This window comes from Mchenga conophoros, linkage group LG10 (assembly GCF_057382185.1).
Source record: "Mchenga conophoros isolate Kocher_MC1m ecotype Shallow Benthic linkage group LG10, M_conophoros_male_GT1.1, whole genome shotgun sequence".
Taxonomy (NCBI): domain Eukaryota; kingdom Metazoa; phylum Chordata; class Actinopteri; order Cichliformes; family Cichlidae; genus Mchenga; species Mchenga conophoros.
In genome coordinates this window covers 3,636,664-3,658,924 of record NC_140535.1, presented here as the reverse complement: position 1 = coordinate 3,658,924, position 22,261 = coordinate 3,636,664, and the positions used below count along the sequence as shown (strand labels likewise).

General features: G+C 40.9%; 1 long non-coding RNA gene across 1 annotated transcript; it reads left to right on the top strand.

Annotated features, from left to right (window-relative positions):
* Window positions 1-578: 578 nt before the first annotated feature.
* Window positions 579-14,475, top strand: LOC146565233 (uncharacterized). The gene is made up of 3 exons (XR_014894059.1): window positions 579-781; window positions 1,829-2,021; window positions 9,228-14,475. It is a non-coding gene; the product is annotated as an uncharacterized LOC146565233 (long non-coding RNA).
* Window positions 14,476-22,261: the final 7,786 nt, after the last annotated feature.

Below are 22,261 nucleotides of genomic sequence, written 5' to 3'. Positions count from 1 at the left end.
CATGCTGTCTTTTTCTATATGTGGGTGATCCAATTACTCATTGGCTCTTCTCACACACTCATTCACTCAGTATGGGCCATTTGCAACAGTAATGAGTCACAGATATGCTATCAGTCCACACACTTTCAGAATGATCTCAAGCCAGGAGTGAAAGTGCAAAAAAAGGCCTAATTTTAATGCCAGGACAAAGTTCCTGCCACTGTTTTATGATATGTATGTATGTGTATGTTTGCTAACATTTGTGTGACAAATGTAGCAGCAGAGCTGCCACTAATCCTTAGTCAAAGCTGCTGCGATGATGTTAGTTTTGGGCTGGACAAGCTGCTTTGTTTGAATGAGGCTTTGCTGGGAAGGCACAGTGGGGGCAGAGCTAAAGAGTCAGATATCAGGGACAGAGGCACCTTACTGTCCCCGCCGCACTCGCGCACACAGATGGTGGCGAGTGAGGACAGTGAAAACAGCTCTGTGTCCCTGGGCCCTCGTCCTTGCTCCACCCATCCACCACCAGCTAGTTGTTCCCACGGGGCTGTTAACATCCTATTGACCCTGCTCACTCATTATCAGATCAGCACAGAACACACTGGGGCGCTTTAGCCGCCCCATACGCGCACACACAAACACCCTCAAAATCCACGCTGGTCTCACGACGTTATTTGGGCCCGCTGCTTCGCAGCAACCCTATCGTCAAGCCCGCAGCAGGACCCTGAGCTGGTTTCAGTGATCGTTCCTTCTTGTTGTTGTGTTTCTACAGAGCGATCCACCAGGAGCTCAACACCCACCGGTAAGTCTCCTCCACAGATGCTGGCAGGCCCCGTGGGATGGCCACTGTTTCCCTCCATACCACGCTGATTGTCAGTTAATGTGTCGACATAAATGTAGTGTGGCTACTAATGAGCTGGCAACCAGCAGCCACTGTCAGCTTCTTAAGACCTGTCAATACAAAACGGAGGCTGATTTTAGCTCATTACACAAGGATGTCTAACAATAGATTAAAGCTCACAGTATTGTATTCATCTGAAGGCCACATCATTAGCTAGGAAACCATCTTAAAGGCATTAGAATGCAGTGTGGTCGTGTGGAGTCTGTGACGGCCCCCTTCCAGCAATTGAAATTCATGACAGGTCCGAGGTAGTGTGATACTCATGTAGGCACAAAGCCTGCACATGTTTATTGATAGCAAAGCCTACATAGGCTGTTATTATTTCAAGGCAAGTATGGGAAGGCTTAGTGTCAGTGTCTGCATGCATGCATGTGTGTGTGCGTGTGTCTATGTACGTGTACACGGGCTCAGTGTTTGTTTGTGTCACACAAAAAACAGATTAGTGAAAACACTGAGGTAAAATAAGCAGCCTGACCTTGCTCTGAAACTGAAAGGCAATCCTCTGAATGATCCGCGGGTCAGTAGCTTTGTCCTTCAGACAGTTAAAGTCTATCCTTCTCATCCCCTCCCTCCCTCCCTCACTCCCACCTGCCTGCCTCACTCTTTCCTTCCTCTCTCCCTCTCTTTCTTTCCCTTTCTTCTACAACACTTGTATTCACATTAAATCCCTTATTTTCTGCACCTTATGCAGAACTTATTCTCTATATTGTCTGTGCCTGCACATCTGCTCGTCTTAAAGTGACACACACACACATATAGGCACGCTCTCTTTCTCTCTCTCTTGCTCACACACACACACACACACACACACACACACACACACACACACACACACACACACACACACACACACACACACACACACACACAAAGGCATTCAGAACTCTTGATATGCATGTCATCTTTTCATGTCTGCTCTTTGAACATGGCTGTTTGTGTTTTTTCAAGACGTGATTGTTCCTCATGACAAGCAACGATGGCACTGATGTGTCTGATCCGCCGCTACGCCTCAAAGGCAGACGAGCAAGACGCAAAGGCGGCAGCAGCAGATACTACCAGCCATATTAAAGACTTCCCCCGCAAACTCTTTGAGCTGTGAAATGTTTGACGCTTTAAGAGAGCAGCCAAAGCAGGTTGCCAGGTGAGAGCTGGCAACCCCCTCTCATCCCTATCTGCGCCCCCTCCCGTTTCTTATATAGGATGCTTCGCTCGCTGCTGCAGTCACTGGAAATTGCAACTGTGTCAGCAAGTTCCAGATGTCAGTTATGCAATGATGTTTAATTACAGCAAGCGTTACCTAGATGATGCGTGTGCTCCCGTGTGCACATGTGCTCCTTTAAATGGCGGGTCACTGAAGTTTGCATTTCAAATAGACAGGGTGCCTTTTGAATTCTGTTGGTCTCTTTTGCATTTTAAATCTGCTACAAGTACACATTGAATTCACGAGAATTTTGGAAGTCATTGTCTCAGCCCACAGCTTCGTTCACTCTAAAAGTAAAGCGCGCATTTTACCGATTATGTTCTGGAACTGCAAAAACCCAACGAGGGATTCATGATGGTGAATTTGCACTGATATTTTCACACTTTTAACATTTGTCAGGGCCATAAAACTGAATGGAAAGATTTGCAAGCCAACCAGCAGCTGTGCAACAGTTATTTTTCTCTGAGCTGCTGAATAAATAACAGGATATACGGTGCAAGATTTATCACAGCATCTGAGGTTAACTGGGGTGAATAAAGCAGTGAGAGGTTAATCCCCAGATCTCTAAGGCCTATTAGCATACCTTACTTATAGCTTATCGGTATCTTGTTATAAAGCCTATTAGATAAAAAGATACAGTACTGTACACTTTTTCAAAGGTAGATAATCTCTATTTACCGTTTTCCTTAGGAAGATGACAGTCGGTTGTATTTGTATTAACAGTTACTCCTAACAGCACAGAGCATGTCACATTGTAGATCTCTTTAAAACTGAAGTAATATTTAGAAAGTATATGACAACAATGGCAAGGGGTATTTGAAGTTTAATAGCATTGCCATTAGGACTAAAACAAAAAGTACGCCTCCTGTCATAAAAGGCACTTCCTGATTTAAAGAACTGCAGTTGTTGAGACATTAAAATATTCCTGTGATGCATTTTTACTTTGATCTTCTGATTTCTTTATCTGTCAAAATGTGCAATCAGCCTAAAAATGTCTCAGCAACCACTGCGTGAACTGAGCTATAATTTTAAGCAGACATGTTTCATATAATTAGTCAAATAAATATATGTATTTTTGCATTTACATAGAAGCAAAGCACACTGAATAAAGATGCTAAGCATTAGCATGCTAGCGGTATTGTAAGCACTTTGCTTGACATCTAGCTTTAAAAATGTCTGAGTACACAGCTGTAGACTCTTGGTCTTGATCCACATTAAGAATAAGAATTAATTGTATTTTAAGCTTACTAGTGTATCACAAGCACTCTGAGGGAGTACTGATACAAATTTAACTTATTTTGTAAAATTGTTTTTACCTTCTCATGAAAGGACCAATGAGCTCACGCTGTTGTGAGGTGTTGGTTCGTCCAGCTGTGGTTCACCAGAATCATTACTCAGAATTTAACCAGTCTTAAAAACACTGATCACCTAATGAGCCTTCATCCAAAATCTGCTTAAGACCAAGGTCAAAGTCACTTTTATGAATTTAGTGGCTAACCTAACATGCTTCGTAGTGATACATTTTGTATACACAAAATGACACAAAAGAAAAATCTTCATTAAATGTGGAAAAATTTAAAAGCTTGGGCTATCGCTCTGACAAACATGTTGCATGCCACTTATATCCTGTTACATGGTGATAAATGATTAAATGGTCATGATCATGGAAGCAGAGATTGTGCTGTCTGCCTCCCACATTACAAAGGTGTAATTAGGGCCTCCTATCACCATTATTTTAATATCAGTAATACGCTGTGACACCCTGACATGTTCAAATATTTTCATGCCATTTTTATTCATGGGTACTACTGACCATGTGATCATACTACTCCTAAACTTAAATACCTTCATATGCTGTTGATTAATTTGCCCTGAATGTGACTGTTTGTGAGCCTTCTTGACTCCTCGTTGGGATTTGGTTCTCATTAGTTCGTGGAATACAGCCAACCGCTGAGTCACTTTCCTTCTGTACTTTACACACTACACTAACCTGCGGAGTGTGATTAATGGTGAACCGGATGAGTTACTATGCCACTGTCATTCTGGTTTCTGTGAACCACATCGCTTCACTTTAAATAGTTGAATCAACACAAGCACGAAGCAGAAAGTGAAATTGTTGATGAAAAACAAATTTGAATCCAATTTTTTTTTAAAAGGAACCCCGACTATTATGACAAATTACTCTAAATATGTAACAAATGATCTCCACTACATAAAAACATACTTGAGAATAACTACAATTTTTTGGAGCCGTGGGAGTGGCCATGTTTTTTTGCACACAATGCATTCTGGGACGATGACATGTATTTGTTGTCAGCAGTATAGGTGCTTTCGTTCAGCTAACCTGTTTTGTTTTTTATAGTGTAGCAACGATATTAATTAATTTGCCTATTAGTGACCTGGTTACGACTTGGTAGACCAGCACTATACCGGTCATGGAGGCTAACAAGGGCTGCCCGAAGAACATCTGGATTAAGACATACGGCTTCAAAGTTTGGTGCACTGTGTTGCATGGAGAATCTGTAAAAATGACGATATCGTAATTTCACTGTATAATAAAAATCAGAATTCTATTAATGTTGTTATCATGCGGTTATGTGATACCATGGATAGCTGCTGCCATAAAATTGAGCTCTTTACAACAGATGCTCTCAGTAGCCGCATAGACACCAGTAGTTTTCCCTCACTCTCGCGTCCTCGTGTGACGGATTGTTTTCATCTTTATCTAAACTAAGTAATGGTTGACAATTTTCATCCTTTCCCTCAGATTGCTCTGGTTCAAACTGGAACGGTTCAACAGAAGCCAACTGTGAACTCGATGCGGTGCAACCGTATGACGTCACTACCCAGAGTGCATTGAGAAGTAAAAACAAAAAAGTGCTTAAAAGGAAAACATTTGGCGTATTTTAATACCACATATATATTACTGAAAGCACAGTGCATATTTTAGCGCAAACATGTCTTAATAGGCGGGGTTCCTTTTAAATTCTTGGCAAAAAATGAAAAGTTAAACAAAATCACAAGACCTTTACTGATATAGCTGATAACAAAGTTTGATTAGGTCATCACTTCAGACACGTGGTGTCACAAAGTTCATTCAAGCTGAAAAGCAGTGTGGTCCGTTCTAATTTTATTTGGTGTGTGTGTGTACATGTTTAGACATCTTTGTGAGGACAGAAAATTGGCATGCTACTATACTTGTGGGGACCAACAGTCACTTATGCCGTCCCCACGGCTTTGAAGGCTCAATATGTGGTTTTAGTGTCAGGGTTACTTTTAGGTTATGGTTAGGGTTAGGCATTTATTTTTGATGGTTAGGGTAAGCGGCTAGGGAAAGATGTGAAAACGTGTGTGTGTGTGTGTGTGTGTGTGTGTGTGTGTGAGCGTGCACTTGCACATTTATTTTAAAGAGTTGACCTTTTTGACCTCGATTGGCTCAAATATGCCATCACAGGTTTGCACTCGGTGTCACTGAGCCACTCACTGGCTGTAGACCTGTTTTACTAGCTAAAGCTGACTTGGTTGCAGTAGTCTGTGTACTACTACTTCTGTTAGATCTAAGCATCGAATTTATTTCCAGTGCATATGCACATGTCCACTACTGCCAGGGGGGTATCACAGGATCATTTCCATGTAAATATAAAATCTAGAAGATATTCCTGATATTTACAGAGAACGGGGCTTTTTTAAAAACAGATTTGCAGTATTTTTGAATTCTATGATGTCACCGATTAAACATCAGCACACTCTTTTTGTAGCCTTGCAATCGAGGCATTTATTTTTCAAGCTGTGACCTTTACATGTGTCATATTGGCACATATACCACAAAAAGAAGACTCCTGTCACTCTGAAATGCATAAAACAAACTAGAATTATCACATTGCAGTTGCATGTGTGTGCCATGTGTATGTGTATGACTTGAATTGTGCTGTGTGCCCATTGTACTAGCGTTTAGGATCACTAAGACTTGAAGAGCAAAACAAGCTAAATTGCTTGGATGTGCTCACATACTTAGCCAGTAAAGCTGGTTCTAACGAATACAAGGTTGTAGTTATGGCAGTACAGGAAACACTGTAAAACATGACTGCTTCACACAAACCTTGAGTGGCAGAGAAGATCTACACAATCAGCACATTTTCAAGGTGGGTGCACAAGATTAGCGATTCAGTATCGAGCCTTACATGAAATATGGCCACAGTCTCTGTTTCGGAGTTATATCATCGTAGGACGGCCAGATTTGTTTTGTTTGGGAACACGATGATGTCACAGTGTGTCACAAGATGACCTTTACCTTTTGAATATGAAACGTCCTCATTTTTTATTTATTATTGTGAAATGTCATTATAATTAACAAAAATGTACTTTGTGAATCCCAACAATCAACGACCTTTGACCAACAAATTTAAGCAACATATGCTCAGCTGGAGGATCCAGATGAGCATTCTACTGGTAGCTATGTCCATCTTTTCTAACCGCTGTGGTTCCACCGTGACTTCAACAGGGCATATGTGCCAGACATAATTACATTCCTTCCATGTGTGCTTGATAAATATTTTAACCACAACAAAAGAGAGATGAAATTTGTAACATTTAACTTAAAGTTGCTCCATGACAGCAGCAACCACTAAAACGTGATCAGTTCATCCTTGAGTCAAATGAATATTTATGCTAAATTTAAAGAAATTCCTACTAGGCATTCTTGACATCTTGCAGTCATGAGCTGCGATCAACAGTCTGTAAATATAATGCCTGTGGCCACAGATATAGACGGTGCAGACACATAAAAAACAAAGCAACACCTCAGCAGAGATGAGATACTTTTTCTTTCTTATTTTCTGGAGGGCTCTTCTGACTAAACTAAAGTAAGCAAAGGGCCACAGGCTGGACTGATTTAATCACTAATAAAACACACTCTATGTTTTGAAATAGACAAATAGCCAAAATGTCTACTGTTTTATAGTAAAACATAATAATAATGTTACATTCATGAATATATTCTATTATTGCTTCAGAGACTATGTTTACTTGTATAGCTAAATCAAACTGTCAGGGCCACTATTATTATTATTATTATTATTATTATTATTATTATTATTATTATTATTATTATTATTATTATCATTATTCCATTGCTATAATGGTCCTGCGATACCAGCAATTTTTGAAGAAACCCTGGAAAGGTACACATAATACAACAGAAGTTGAATAAAACATAAGAAATGTCACTAAAACACACAATAAATAGTTTTTTTAAAATCAACTTTGTGCTGTGGCCATTGGCTGAATAGCAAAGGTGGACCCAAAAGCAGAACCAGTGGAGACAAAAAAGGTGGAGGTGAGTACAGGGAGGTTGCTTGGGGTTTTTTTTTTCCAAGTAAGATATCTACTGAAAGGAGACAAGTGTTAAATCCAGATCTATAGTAATCACAGAGGTTGGTTAGTGAGGAACAGAATTACTTTACTTTGAGAAGGGGAAGGCTTTCCAGAGAGGGAAACGTGTTACTTTAAGAGGGTAAGCAGGCAGGTGGAGAAGTTGTGGAGGATGATCCAGGTTGGTTTGATGGGTGAAGCAGCTTGCTTGCTCGCAATGGCAAAGACTGAAGACAGGAGGCATTTGAGCCGGGAGGAGGAACACTAAGAACAGGGAGAGGCACATAAGAGCAAAAACACAAGGTAGCCAGAACAAGCTTTTGGCTGTTTACCACTCACTGGAAGCAGACTATCTGGCAGAGACTGGCTGATAAAGCTGATACTTTCATATTGACATTGATGAAGTGGAGGACAATGAGATGTGTGCTGATGAAGAGCTCGACTGAAAGGAGAGGAAGGAGCAGAGAGAGAGTAGGATGGTCAAGTTGGAGGAGAGAGGAACTCAAAACAAACCAATGCCCACTATGATACTTCCACTCTGGTTTGTGTGCTTTTGCAGCAGATTTCTTTTTGCCAGTGGGTTTTTAAGAAAAAGTTGTAATGCATTTGAGCTCTCGGAGCCACCGTGCATTACAGTGCAGACCTACATCACAATTAAATAAAGTTCTTAAGTATTTACTGTGTTGAATGTCTTAATGAGACTATAAATGACTGTTTGCAAGAGCTTCAAAGTCTAGTGTAAAGTCTGATGTTAAGATCTTAAATTAAGCAGCACAGTACAGAGGATACACTTCTATCCATCAGGTTTTGTAGGAGCTCCGTCTTTTGGAATCAACCCATGTAGCCATACAGACTAATTACAGTCCTTCTCCTTGAGAGTCACTAACATAATGCTGCCTTTTATTGATTTTTCAGGGCTTGTCTCGGTACTTTGTAGGTGGACTGAGGTGTTCATCCCAGTTTTGGCCTCAGGTCACATTATGCTCGAGTGTGATCATGCTACACTGATGGCCAGATTTTGTAGTCAGAAATATTCAGCTTCATCTCTTGGCCACATACAGGTTTTTCAATTATTGAAATAAAATTTGTGGAAAATAAAGGTTTTGGATATTTTGAATTGCCAAAACTAAAACACTGATGTCAGGATGTCATAGTTATACAGCTTCAGTGGAACCACCTCTAAGCTCCTGTGTTGATCGTTACATGTTCTTCATAACATCTTTTAGCCACTTGTTAGCAAATGTCTTTGTTGGACTTTAAAAAAAGTCCGGATTCCCAAGGGAGCTATTTACTTAGGTTTTTTGACAAACAACTTTGTGTATACATGAAGCCAGATAACACACACCTATTAGTTAAACTGCAGACAAAGACATAAAGACCTGGATGACCTCCTAAATTCCTGCTTCTAAATTCAGATACAATGAGGTTATTGTACTCGGCCCTGAAAATCTTAGAAATATGCTATCTAAGCAGATTCTTACTCTTACCTTGGCCTCCAATAACACTGTGAGGAACCTTGGAGTCCTTTCTGACAGACATCATCGCTACTTTTAAGATCAGGCTTCAAACTTTCCTCTTTGCTTATGCATATAGTTCAGGCTGGACCAGGTGACCCTGAATCCTCCCTTAGTTAAGCAGCAATAGGTGTAGGCTGCTGGGGGATTCCCATGATGCATTGAGTGTTTCTTCTTCAGTCACCTTTCTCACTCACTATGTGTTAACAGACCTCTCTGCACTGAATCATATCTGTTATTAATCTCTGTCTCTCTTCCACAGCATGTCTTTATCCCGTCTTCCTTCTCTCACCCCAACCGGTCGCAGCAGATGGCCCCGCCCCTCCCTGAGCCTGGTTCTGCTGGAGGTTTCTTCCTGTCAAAAGGGAGTTTTTCCTTCCCACTGTCGCCAAAGTGCTTGCTCATAGGAGGTCATATAATTGTTGGTTTTTGTCTGTATGTATTATTGTAGATACAGGAGCCAGAAGTGCAAAAATACTAACTCATTTCCAGGTTTTACCTCATGCACCACTGTGAAAAGCTGCATGAGGTGTATGTTGAGCAGGAAATAGCATTGAATAGCCAAACAGCTTTTCCCTATAGATTTCTGCAGACATGGTTAAAGCAAAGATCAATTAGCTACAGATTTTCAGTGTGGTTATAAATAGAGCGCTGTGTGTTATGTTAAAAAAGCCCATCATATTATTAGACATCACTGACCCCCCACTAACTCCTGGCCAACCCCCACCAGCTCTCCCACTGCCACAGAATGACGGATCGATTGAAGAGTGACAGCAGTGAGGAAATAGAGAGAGATTCGGGATTTACATTGTCCTCTGACACGCTCATATAAACGCCCCCCATGATAAAGAGACTAGACTCTGACAAGGACAGCGGTCCTCGTTTAGCTGCTCACAAGTTAAAAGATTTGCCATCTCCCCTCCCTCTTCCCCTCTTTCTCTCTGTCTCTCTCTTTTAGCAGATTTCAGTGCAAAGCATATAACCTTTGTGAATTATTTAGTTTATTGACCTCTGTGGGGATTTAATATGAAGGTCGTTTCCTGCTGGCAGAGCAAGTGCCGGCGGGGTCCTCAGGTGACACGGCCAAGGTCACTCGTCTCCCTCCAGTTAATAATATATTTGTCACACGCAGTGTGTTAGCCCCCGACACAGCACTACTGCCTTCCACTTGATTAGTGCAACCAATAAGGACTGCCAAAGATAATAAAGTAGACATTGGCTTAAGGAGATGTGTCAAATGTCCACAGCATCTCTCCCTATCTCCTCCCACACATTCTCTGAGCACGAACACACACACACAAATTCACACCCTCTCTTTCCCTCCTCCTCTTCCTCCTCCACTCTGTTCTTGTTTTATTGTTTCCTAGATGAAGGTTAAAGGGAGATGCTGAACAGACAGAACAGCCTCAGGGCCTTGGAGGGCCTGGCTGTAGCAGGCAGTGCATTGGGCACCAGTAGCAGCCAACCTCTGCACCTCTTCTGCCCCTACACAAGCCTATGTGGTGCACTGGTGTGTCAGGCAAGAGGCAAGAGGGTGAGTAGGCCAGAGCCAAAGGGGCAAGTGGCCTACAGCGTCTGATGTAGATTGGGGGCAGTAGAGAGCTGCTGTAGCCTGGCCGTGCCTGTCACTGATAATAATCACAGAGAGCTATGGAGCCTTATTAGCGCTGCCGTTTGGCTGAGACAAAATGGCGCCCCATAGGTGAAACCCAGGTGAATTACGGCAGGAGGACAGAAAGCATTACAGCAGTGGTCGCAGATATATTCTGGCATGGTGCTGTAATGAAGCTGCCAGAGTCTGTGTGAATAAAAAGCACAGAATTTAAATCTTCAAGGGCTGAAGAAGCCTTAAGTGCAGAATTATTGATTGGATTGTATGTGTGCTGGTGATAATGGAGAATCCAGGAGGCAAAGCAATGACAGGCAGATGAGGGTGGCAGAAAAGGTGCCGTAGTCAAGGGTGAGCTGCAGTCTGTTTCACGCTTATCCTTTTCCTGGAATAGTTTGCATGAGGAGGGTCACTACAAGGTGAGTCTGAAAACCACACAGGGCCTACGCTTGTCAGACGCTGGAGACAGCTAATGACAGGGTTATCAGTCATGTATTACAGGTCCGATATCCATGTAGATATTCAGTGGTTGCAAAATATATCATCCTTCTACAAAATAATGCAAAAATGGCATTATTAACAAACAAACACCAAGTGTTCAATAGATAACACACTAGCCTTTATTAAAGAAATAACTACTAGAAAACTAAGAAATAGATATCAATGTCACATGTGTTCAATTTAAACTAAAATGTGAGTTATCCACATGCTGTGTGACCAGTTATATTACCAGCTGTCATCTTCAGAATCTGTTAAAAATATCAAACACCTGAAAAACTTCCAATATGCTGCATTTTACCATTTAGGCCCCAAAATGACAAAAATGTTTGAATGTGCATTTTTACGTTTGTACAGTGTTTTCAATCATCAATTAACAATCAAACTTAGATGGGACAGTGTTAGACTTCAGCATGTGGCGCAGCCTCTCCTCCACACAGTCCTCATTTATAAAGTACTCTGCAAACTCAAGCATTATGGCGAACAAGTGTATCTTCCCTTTCAGTTTCCTTGTTTTCCACTGGGTTATTGGCTCTATCACTAGCTAACCAACCAGTAAACACAGTGACATCACATTCTGCACTGAAACGTACAGGGTTGGTGCTACGCATGCTCTAATAAGATAAGATAAGATAAGATAAGATAACCTTTATTAGTCCCACACGTGGGAAATTTGTTTTGTCACAGCAGGTAGTGGACAGTGCAAAAGTTATGACGCAAAAATTAGAATACAATAAGAATAAATACAGTACACAGCTGTACAGAATAGCATAAAATAATATACTATATACAGTAGAATAAAATAGAATAAAAATATACAATAAGATAAAAGTAGAATACGAATGCTTTAAAGTTAATCAGGTTAACTTTAAACACTTATTTCTTAAATCCAGTTTTAGAGTAGGGTTCCATGGTTAAACTTAGCTTTAATACAAGCAGACTGGTACATTGGCCGTGATGGAAAAATTCCCCATAACAAAACTTTTGGTGGTTGGCAGGCGCTCTAATGCAGACAGCTGTAACTAATATTTTTTCTGCTAGGCCTCCCCTCCACTAGGAGGTGCTAAACAGGAGTTCTCCACCGTGAATACTACTGGTGCCTTTAAGAAGAGTATTTCTAATGGAATTACCTTAGACATGGGCTGGTGTGTGGTGTGGTCCAAACACGTTTTTACTTTATTTTTTGTTAGTGAAATTCTAGTATTATTAGCCTGTTATGTAGCACTAAATAGCAGCTATGTTTGTCTATGCATTGCACCCACAAAGTTTACTGATGGCTCTTGTTAGTCAAGCTAACGTTGGCTGATAACTTGGCACTTCCCGCTTTGGTCTTATTGTGGCTCCAAAACAATATAAGGGCAGCAGTCAAAGCACAAACACTTCGAAATTTAGAGCCAAACGACGTGTTGACATAATCATGGCTGCATCTGTGCTTTGTACACAGGTTATGTGTCATACAACCATCAACCTACTTAGCCATTAAGCTAGGGTTCGGATTAAGCTATAGTTCTAAGATTACAGCAACGTGCGCTCAGCCTTGATGGCGAAGAAGACCATTATCTCACATTATTTTATTAAAGTAAGTTTTACTATTGTTTCGATTCAGAGACCCCTAGTGGATTAAATATTGCAGTTTAAAAAAAATAATTCTGCATTTCCACCAAGTCCAAACAAACAAACCAGGAAAAAAACACTTTTAAATCAGATTCTTAGGTTAGCACACAATGATAATAACATACGCACTGACACAGTTTTTGTGATATTGCTCAGGCACTGCCCATGAAAGAAGCTTCCGCCACCATTTAATTGTAGCTGAATGAGAAAAAACCCACAGAAACAATGTTGCTTTGAAATCAGCACATGTAAGAGTGCGTCAGGGGGAGCTGATGAAGCTGATATCATCCAAAATTAAACAGCAGAGAGCAAATCATGAAAGGAGGTGAAATCTGCCAGGGCATTAGCATGATCTATGATTGGACTGGTGGAAGGACACGGCACTTTTTCTCTGAATGAACAGATTTGTTGAGTCTGTTAATGACCTTCTATTCTAGACCTCTTTCCCTATTATCTGAACTGTCCAGAGCCATCCATAACCTGGCTGATTCCTATCTTATAAATCATTGTTCCTCTCTTTCATCTTTGCACTATCGTGACAATTAGGTTCAATGCTAGGATCCGTGTTTGCTTAATCCAGATTAACTCACATATAGCACATATGAGGAGGATTAATGGTTACAATACCATCCATTACTTGAGACTGTGTTGTGGTGCTTTTTCATCCCTGACATTACACAAATGGGACTTCCTGCTCCTCTATATGTGTTGCACAGATGCCATAAAATGCAAAAAGTGACTATGTGCAAGGATACAATGCTTTGCAAGTCTCATAAACCCATAGTAGTTATTATACAATATAGTACAAAACATAGCAACTAGCTCTAATAAAACAAATGGCACTAATATATAAATATACCATTATATTATACAAAACTGAAATATGAAATAAAGCTGATAGAGGTTCCCCTCTTGTCACACTGACACCAGATGTTTATTAATTCAAAAATTATTTTGAATTTGATGGCGGCAACGATGGAAAAAGATGGCTTGTGGCCAACTAAAGGCTGGAAAAATAAGAGGTACCAAAAAGGAACAAGTGGAGAAACAAGGTTCTAGACAACAGGTCAGTAACATGATTGGGTATGAAAAGAGCATCTTAGAGAGGCAGAGTTAGGAGTAAAGACGAGGAGGGTTTTACGAATCTGCAAAAAACTGTGAGGACCATTGAGCTTGTTATCAGCACCTGCTTAAAAAGCCTGCATTTACAGTGGGATGAGGCCTATGGGACTCCCAGGAAATGCTTTCTGTGTTTTGTTTGTAATAAAATATGCGTTTATGAGCAAATCATTGCATTTAGTTTTTTATTTATTTATTTTTACCGTTTTTGAGCTGAGGTTTGTGTGTGTACAGATGATGACATCCTCCTTGGTGGATTTCTCCTTTAGGACTTCACCCATGCATATGACCGAAGAGGTCACCAGTGCAGCCTTTTATTGGCCTATTCATTAAGGAGCACTGGGCCAGAAGTCTAGGGTAAGGTCTCCATTTCCAAAGTAACTCTGCGGCTCAGAGCTCATTTGCAACCAGACAAGCCCATTGTAACAGCAAATAAAACAATATTGATTTTGCAAGTGGCAACGGGGCTGTGCATCTTATTGATCAGGATCAAGCACTTATCACTCTCCAGACCCAGAGTGTGGCAGTGTTAAGCGCAGGTCTCAGGTCTTAATTACGATAGTGGCCTTTACATGGTTCCTTGTCTAATGATGCTCCAATAACATTGCTACGTTTGACCTTCCCTGTGAGCTGGCGTGGAAAAGGTGCCGTTCTTGCAACAAAATTAAATTTTCTGTTCAGCGATTCCAGTCTTTGTTATACTTTTCATATTTGTGCCCTCTCTACTTCTGCTGTGTACACCCAAGATCCAAAACACCTGAGAACACGGAGCGTTTACACACATGATCTGCTGTTATAAATGATCATTTGTCACCAATAGACTACATTGTCCACTGCTTAATAACGTCACTACAATAAACTCCAAAATAATTGTAATAAGTGTTAATGTACTGCTAACAATATTCAAATAAAGTGACATGTACTACAGTTAAAAAGGCAGTTCCATATAAACCAAACTTTAGATATTTCAGGCATATTTTAACGATAAAAGCTTTGCACATGTATTTATCAAGCTATTTTTAATCTATTTTAATTGTAACTTTTATTTTATTAATCTTTACATTGCATATGGGAAAATAAGGAACATATTAGAGGTAAGAGTGAAGGCAGACTGTTTGTGATTAAGCCTTGATCCACCATAGTATACATTATATTCATTATTGCAAAATTCCACAAACTAAAGAAACTAAAAAGTTGATCAAATCCTGAAGTGACACCTTTATATTAATAAGTAATATATTTCAGTGCAAGTGTTTAATAAAACTAATATGCATCTTCAAACACTCAATGATGTATATACAGTAGAAGCAGTTCAATCATTTCTTAATCATTGTCGTCTTTTGTGTTGGTGTTGGTTGACTAGGAGAATATTACAGAATGTTACCGGACAAGCAGACTTGCAGATTTTAGAAACAGTAAGATGTAATTAAAGTGGCTCATAGCCTCACACTGCACATTGCACTCCCTAGAAAAGTGTTTTTGACTCTGTCTGCTTTGTCTGCTGTGTCAACCTGTGTCAACATTACAGACTCTTCAACTTCACCTCTGCTCAGACTGATACCTTGGCAGAAGATGCCCCTCCCCCTAGACTCAATTAAACATAATTATCAAATTAAATGCATCCATCTTTTAATGCACACAAAGTTTATTTATTGCACTTTTATCTTTATTTCTTTTCTGACTGTCAAAAGAACTTCGCTGCACTAATTTTCCTACTTTTTTATAACCTTGCCTGTGTAATTGCCAATTAACAAACTAACAGTTAACGCTTTGTCTTCTTCGATATGAGCACGACTTCCAAACCAGCTAAACGGGGCACAGGTTTATTACCACAAACCTGCCTGGAAAGTGAGTAAGACACAGCCCAAAGTTTATGTTTCACATAAAATGTATTTATTTATGTTAATCCCTCAAGCTTCTTCATGTTTCATGCATCTTTAGTTGCATTCAGAGGGGCTTGTAGAACTTTGGTCCTGTTACTTGGTACTGGACTCATCACATGATTGCTGTCACATCACTTAGTGCACTAAATTAGAACAAATGTACATATTGTCACTCCTTAAACGTTGGCGATTATTCTCCAGTATGAACTGAGATCTCAGGATGTTTGTGCATGAAACGAGCCATTTTTAAATGCATTCCAAGAGCATTTAAAAGAAGGTATTTACATTTTTTAAAGAAAAGTAGCCCCTGACAAATATTAAAAGCATTGGGAAGTGACCGCATGGAAACCAATACATAATGAACCAGATATAAGCATAAATGTGGCTCTGCAGATGTTCCACACTGAAGTCTAACTGCATTCGTTTCTTCTTCACTCATCTCTTTTTACTCTCAGCATGTTTACACACCACTGCTGTATTTAATCATTAGTGATGATTAAGACGCTTGCCACTCCCTGAGCCTCGTTCTGCTGGCGATTCCTTCTTCCTGTTAAAAGGGAGTTTTTCCTTCCCACTGTTGCCAAGTGCTTACTCATAGCTGGTCATGCGATTGTTGGGGCTTCTTTCTATTATTGCAGGGGTTTTACCTTACAAAGTGCCTTGAGGCAACTGTTGCTGTGATTTGGTGTTATATAAAGAAAAGTAAATTGAATTGAATTAAATTGAAAGACTGCATGTAGTCTAAGCCATGTGACTTTAATTGAATTTAGTAAAATATGTTTTATTAACGCATATGTGATTACAGTGACGCAGTTATGTAATGTTTATACCCATCACTGGCCATCACGTGGCCTGACATGCTCATTTTGCATATATGTTCATGCTATCTGTCTTATGTGAAAATGAAGAATGGTTTAGCTACCTGGAGATGACGTGCTGTCTCAGAGATGCACTGCAAGATGAAAATAAAATAAACATTTCAAAAACTCATGAATATATTTCCTCAGTGCTGTCAGGTCAACACAGATAAGACTGTGAAAGAAAGAAACTATAATGTGCAGTAAATGCAACCTTCTCCCAAGACCATGTGATGGAGATGCGTTTATCAAATACAGCTTCATTTTTCTGCACCTCAACATGTTTGGATATGAAAGGTTTGGCCTCCATCTGTAAGGATTTCCAAACACGACTTGTGAGTGCAGCAGGGATCTCAGGTTCTGCTCTCAGTCGTTGAATTTTGCTACTAGGTCACTCAGTGCCCCCCCCCCCCCCCCCCATCCCGTCTCTCTGCCTAACTCTCTTTCCAGTGATCTTCTCAGATCAGTGGAGGAGGAAGAAAAATCAATGGAGTAAAGTAATCACTTGGCGGAAGATACAGCGAAGGCCCGAGGCCCGCCCAGCTACCTGAGTTCCATTTCACGCATCAGCAGCTGCAACACAAACACACAGTACTAGCCTGTACTCCCATCTTAAACAACATGAGCAGCCTGAAGCTCTGTACCCCATGTGACCTATTCCTCCCCAGAGGAAACTCCCAGATTGCACCACAGTGCACTGCCACTGTCTACCCAATAGCTGTGCTATTGATCCGCAGTCCCACGCACTCGGGCCGTGACAGCATTAGCCGTACGGCGTTTCCAAAATGCCAAGTGGCAAAAACACGTTTCCCTGTCCGTGACATCATCGCCCAATGTGTCATGTCAAACCCACACGGCCCCTGCTCGATACTGCAATAGTTTAACAGGTCCATGTCTGCAGTGCTGCAGTGAGCTCTTTAATAAATGAAACAACATGACTCCATGTCATTTGAGTCATTTGCTGTCAAGTTGAGGACTCTGGCAGGTTGGTGATGCTGGATAGCTTCTTCAACTCTTCCCTTATGTTGAGTATTTCTTTCTTTTACCGGTACTCATACAAATTATTCAGCCGCTGACTCCACTCCCTCTGACTAACATTTGGAGCAGCCCTCCCTCATCTCACAGCACCATATGACTGCATTACCTTTGGCCGGCTTGAGAAGAGTGTGGGTGGAGGGTCACAGTGGGTGACAGGGAGAAGGAGCCATGGGTGGGTATTTGTTTAACAACTCTAAAATGCAAATGACTGTATACACTCAAGAGCTGCTGTACTAACAAAGGACCTAAGGGAGAGGTCAGCAGTGTTTCAGAGAGGTCAGGCAAAGGAGGGATGGCCGCCGCATTAAATCCTAACTAGACAGATTTCAGCATGTCCCCAGGTCTCAGCACCCATGTTGTTTATGTATCAGGTCAGTATGGGCCAGTCATTTCTGCTGGGGTTATCCGTTTTAAGCCGCCCTTGTTTGGCTTTAGCAGCTTTATTAGTTTGCATAGGAGCAGAGGGAGGGTACTGCAGAGGTGAACTATGAAGTATATGAGATTATGTTTTGGAAGACAGTCAGCTTTTAATCCATTTATCAGACATTGTGTAAAAAAAAACTTTAAAGAGCAGCATAAATATGCAACAGTTCGAAGAAGTGGGCTAAAAGAGCATTTCAAATAATCAGATGCAACTTCAAATACTGAATTTAAATTAAAAGAGATCTGACAGGGAGAGGTAAGGACTATGGGATGTTCACAATGCAGTGGAAAGGATAGACAGCTGGATGCTTTATAGCTTAAAACAGCATGCCAAGATTCCAGTTTCAATCTTAGATATGCTTCTATTTATAGAAAACAAAATGTCCAATCCAACATCGACTGTATATATAACAGACTTGTGTAGTGACGGAGGGCATGGAACCTAATTAGGATTACGTCATCAGATTAGAAAAATACAAGTAACTATAATCATCATTTACAATCAGGTTAGAGCTGAAAAGACTGTATTTAATAACACCCAGTGGTATTAACTCATGAAAATCACTTATTGGAATGATTTTTTAAAATGTGTGATTTATAGAAGTCTTTTTTTAGTATAATCTTCAATCATTTCAGCTCTTTAAAAACACAGTGGAGGAAATCCAAATGTATCAGGATGAAAGTACATATTTAAAAAATGTTGTCAGTAACTATAGGTGACTGAATGATCGACTGATTTGATTACTGTGCCATGCATAAAACATCACCTTACAAAACATCATTAAAAAGAAACAAGTTTTAAATTATAATACTGAAGAATCCAACCTGAAGTCCTTTAAGCTTTGAAAAACAAAGGCAGCTCATCAAAATCACTAAAACGGTTTGGAATTTTTAAAAGACATTTTAGAAAATATTCTTATTTCATCACAATAAGGAAAATAAAAGAAAATCTGACTATTTTTCTCCTTTTTTTGTTCACATAATTCACACAACCTGATGTCCTTGATGTTTGCAAGTCTGCCTGTTTCCAGGGCATCAGGAAGGGTTTCACATTTATTCAACTCCTCGATACAATTTGGCTCTAACAAGGTTCAAGATTAAAGACTCGATTTGATTATGTGTTCATAATATTGGTTTTATTAAAACATGTTTCAAACACTTTTCTTTGTAATCTTCTTGTAATTCTGTCCATCTTGCATAATGTCGTAGTTCAGCTTCCTCCAGAGCAGCATGAAGGTCTGCACCCCTGAAGAATTTTAGATTTTGCTTTACAGACAAATCATCATATTTAACCTGTTTTCTTACATTAAGCAAATGATTCCAGTCTTGTCATGTCAAATTTTCACCTTCGTCTTTAGGCCATGAATCCATCCCATAACAGCCAAAGTATGTCTTTTTTCTCTGTGTTATAGAGATCCGTCGTGGTCCAAACACAATTCCAGACTTTTTAAATTTTATTTTAATATAGCCATACAGTCTCTCCTTATGTGGTTAATCGTGAAACTAAAGGTAGCACCTATAAAAATGATACAAAATCAAACAAACCACAGCGTTTGCAAAATGGGAAAGGATGAACCCATCATCTGAAACATGTAAACATCACTCAAAGTGAACTCTGAATGTTACTTTAGGCTGAATTTCTTCATAATTTGTTAACACTGCTATTGTGACCATATACAGCTCCCTCCCTGTAGATCTTGGTGAGGTATATTCAACCTGGCAGATAGACTTTATTAAACCTGACACACCTATATACAAGCAAACATTGTTTGCAGTGATGTTGTGTAGGCTTCTTAATCTCCCTGTGCTCTGACACCACCATAGAAATATTAGTTTTGAGATATCGTCAGCCTGTGGTGACTTTAATAACACCCTTATGTATGTGTGTCTAGTCTCTCCTGTCAGGTCACAGAGACGTGACTAAACATTTCTGCCAAAACATGCTTCACTCATGGCAGGAAGAGTTTTGAGAGGAGTGTGGCCCTGTGCTGCTGGGACACTGTCAAGGCCGAATCTCCGGGACACTGACAGTGGAGAGATTACTCGGTGGCAAACGTCGGGCCTCTCCCTTAGCTTATAGGCAGAACATGTTCCTGAGTGGCGCAGGGTCACCCTGATCTCTGATGACTCTCCTCCTCCTCCTCCTGCTCTTGCCTGCGTTCTCCCTCTTCTTGTCTGTATTTTTTTTTTTTTTTGTGATGTTATCTTGTCACTCTCCTCCCACTCACTGCTGTTCCCTGAAGCTGTCTCGGGGATGAACGCCTCATTGTTTTTGTCCTTGCACCGCTTTCCAAAAGTGCGTTCCTGGATGTGAACTTTGAGCAGCTTTGCACTCTGTTTGACCTTTTTGTTTTCAAGGGAGGGGAGGTCGTGTCTAGGCCAATTACACTTTATGCAATTATATATTTGCCTGTAAACATGGATAAATTCACTTACAGTCATGAGGCTTATTACTGGAGACTGGTTGTCCCATGTTCCCAGTTGTTTTTCCTTCTTTTTTTAACCAGCTGTCCAAATGTAATTATACAGAATTTTAAATGGTGTCAAAAACTCACTTTTTTTACTTAAAGTTTAGCTTTACGCAGTGCAGCTGGGGACTGGCTTATCTGTGTTTCCCCCTCAGGGCTTCCTGTAGCTGTACGAGCTGCCTGCTTGTACTGCAAACCCTTACAAACAAGTGTACTTGACTTGACACAGCTGATGCTGATACAAGCTCGTACTACACCAAAACCCACTGCAAATATTAAAAGTAATTTAATTAGTTTTGACTCAGTCATTATATATAACACCCTGGCAGTGCTCAACAAACCTTTTTGCTGTTTTGCCGTCTTTTTGTCTCGATGACATAAAGACTTAAACACGCTTTTGTTCTGATAACTGAACTATCGCTCAGTGGGAGTATCTGGCAGAGAAAAGTTCAACTGTTCAGCTACATCCCTTGCTGACTTTTAAACACACGTATATGCAGCTGTCTCCACACGTATTATATTTTGCAAGTACGAAAGGTCCATATTGCTTTTGACAACTGCCAAGTTGCTAATCAGCCACCATCCAGTTGTTGCAAGCCGTGTAGCACCGGATGTTGGGGTGTATCCATCTGTTTACCTCGGTTGTGCCTGTTTATTCTTCATTCTGATCATGCACGCTTCTGGGATCCACACAAATCAAGTGCACCTTCAGATGTCGTTTCTCCACGGGGGGCTGAGTGATCGAGGAGGAGACGCGGTGCCTCCTCGTGAGGGCTCTAAAATTGATGTGCCCTTTTGGCTTTAGTGAGGGTGACCTTAAAAAATCTGAGACACTCAGCGAGCGGCACAACCACTGTCTCAATGCTGATCAATCTCAGTCCTCCATTCAGCTCTCCTCCAGCCTATTCAGACTCCAGAGCAGTCAAATACCAAGCGCTCATATGCTTAAATTCTTATTATGTTCTGGGGCGGGCAGGTTGAGAGAATGCCACACAGTGTTTTGTTGAATATTGAGTGGGCGTCTTCTGTAAAACTACACTGTGTCAGATAGTGAGACAGCCCTGATGGAAAAGGGAAAGCTATTAGTGGGGATGTATGAATTAGCAGATGGTCTCAGAATTCCAATGTGGCGAGCCATAACAAGCTGCGAGTGTGTGACATCCACGCAGACTTGGTTGAGAAAGAATTTGGGGGGGAAAGTGGGGATACAATAGATCTTTTTCAAGGGTAAACTCGGGAATAATTATCACAATTTGACTGGCTTAGCACTTCGTTATTTGATAATTACAGGCGTCCTTAGAGATTTCTCATTAGGGTGGTGACCTTGGGGAGGTGCACGCACCACTGACATCTTAACTAAAGAGCGGAACATGCTTACACAATGCACACGCAGGGACACTCTGATCGCATTGTCCGCTGAGAGCCAACTGGAGCGGAAAAAGGCAGTGGAAGTTCAGAAAGCGTGGCTAAAAAACTGAATGTGATGAAGTGCTGCAAGGGCAAGACGTCTTCTACGACCCCCTCCACCACCGTCACCACCCATCCGCGCCTAACCTCCGAGTAGAGCTCACGCGCACAGTGGAATTTCAAAACATCAGGACACACATACACACTTCTTATAGCCCATTACCTCAGCCTGCCTCCCTACCTCCTCCTGACCCTGTCATCCCCCCCCCACCCCGACTCATTACTCCCTCACCACCTATCTGCTGCCGCGCTCCGGCCCTCCACCTGTTCTCTCCTCCTCTCATTCTCACTCGCTCCCTGCAGGTCAGCTCTCTGTCGAT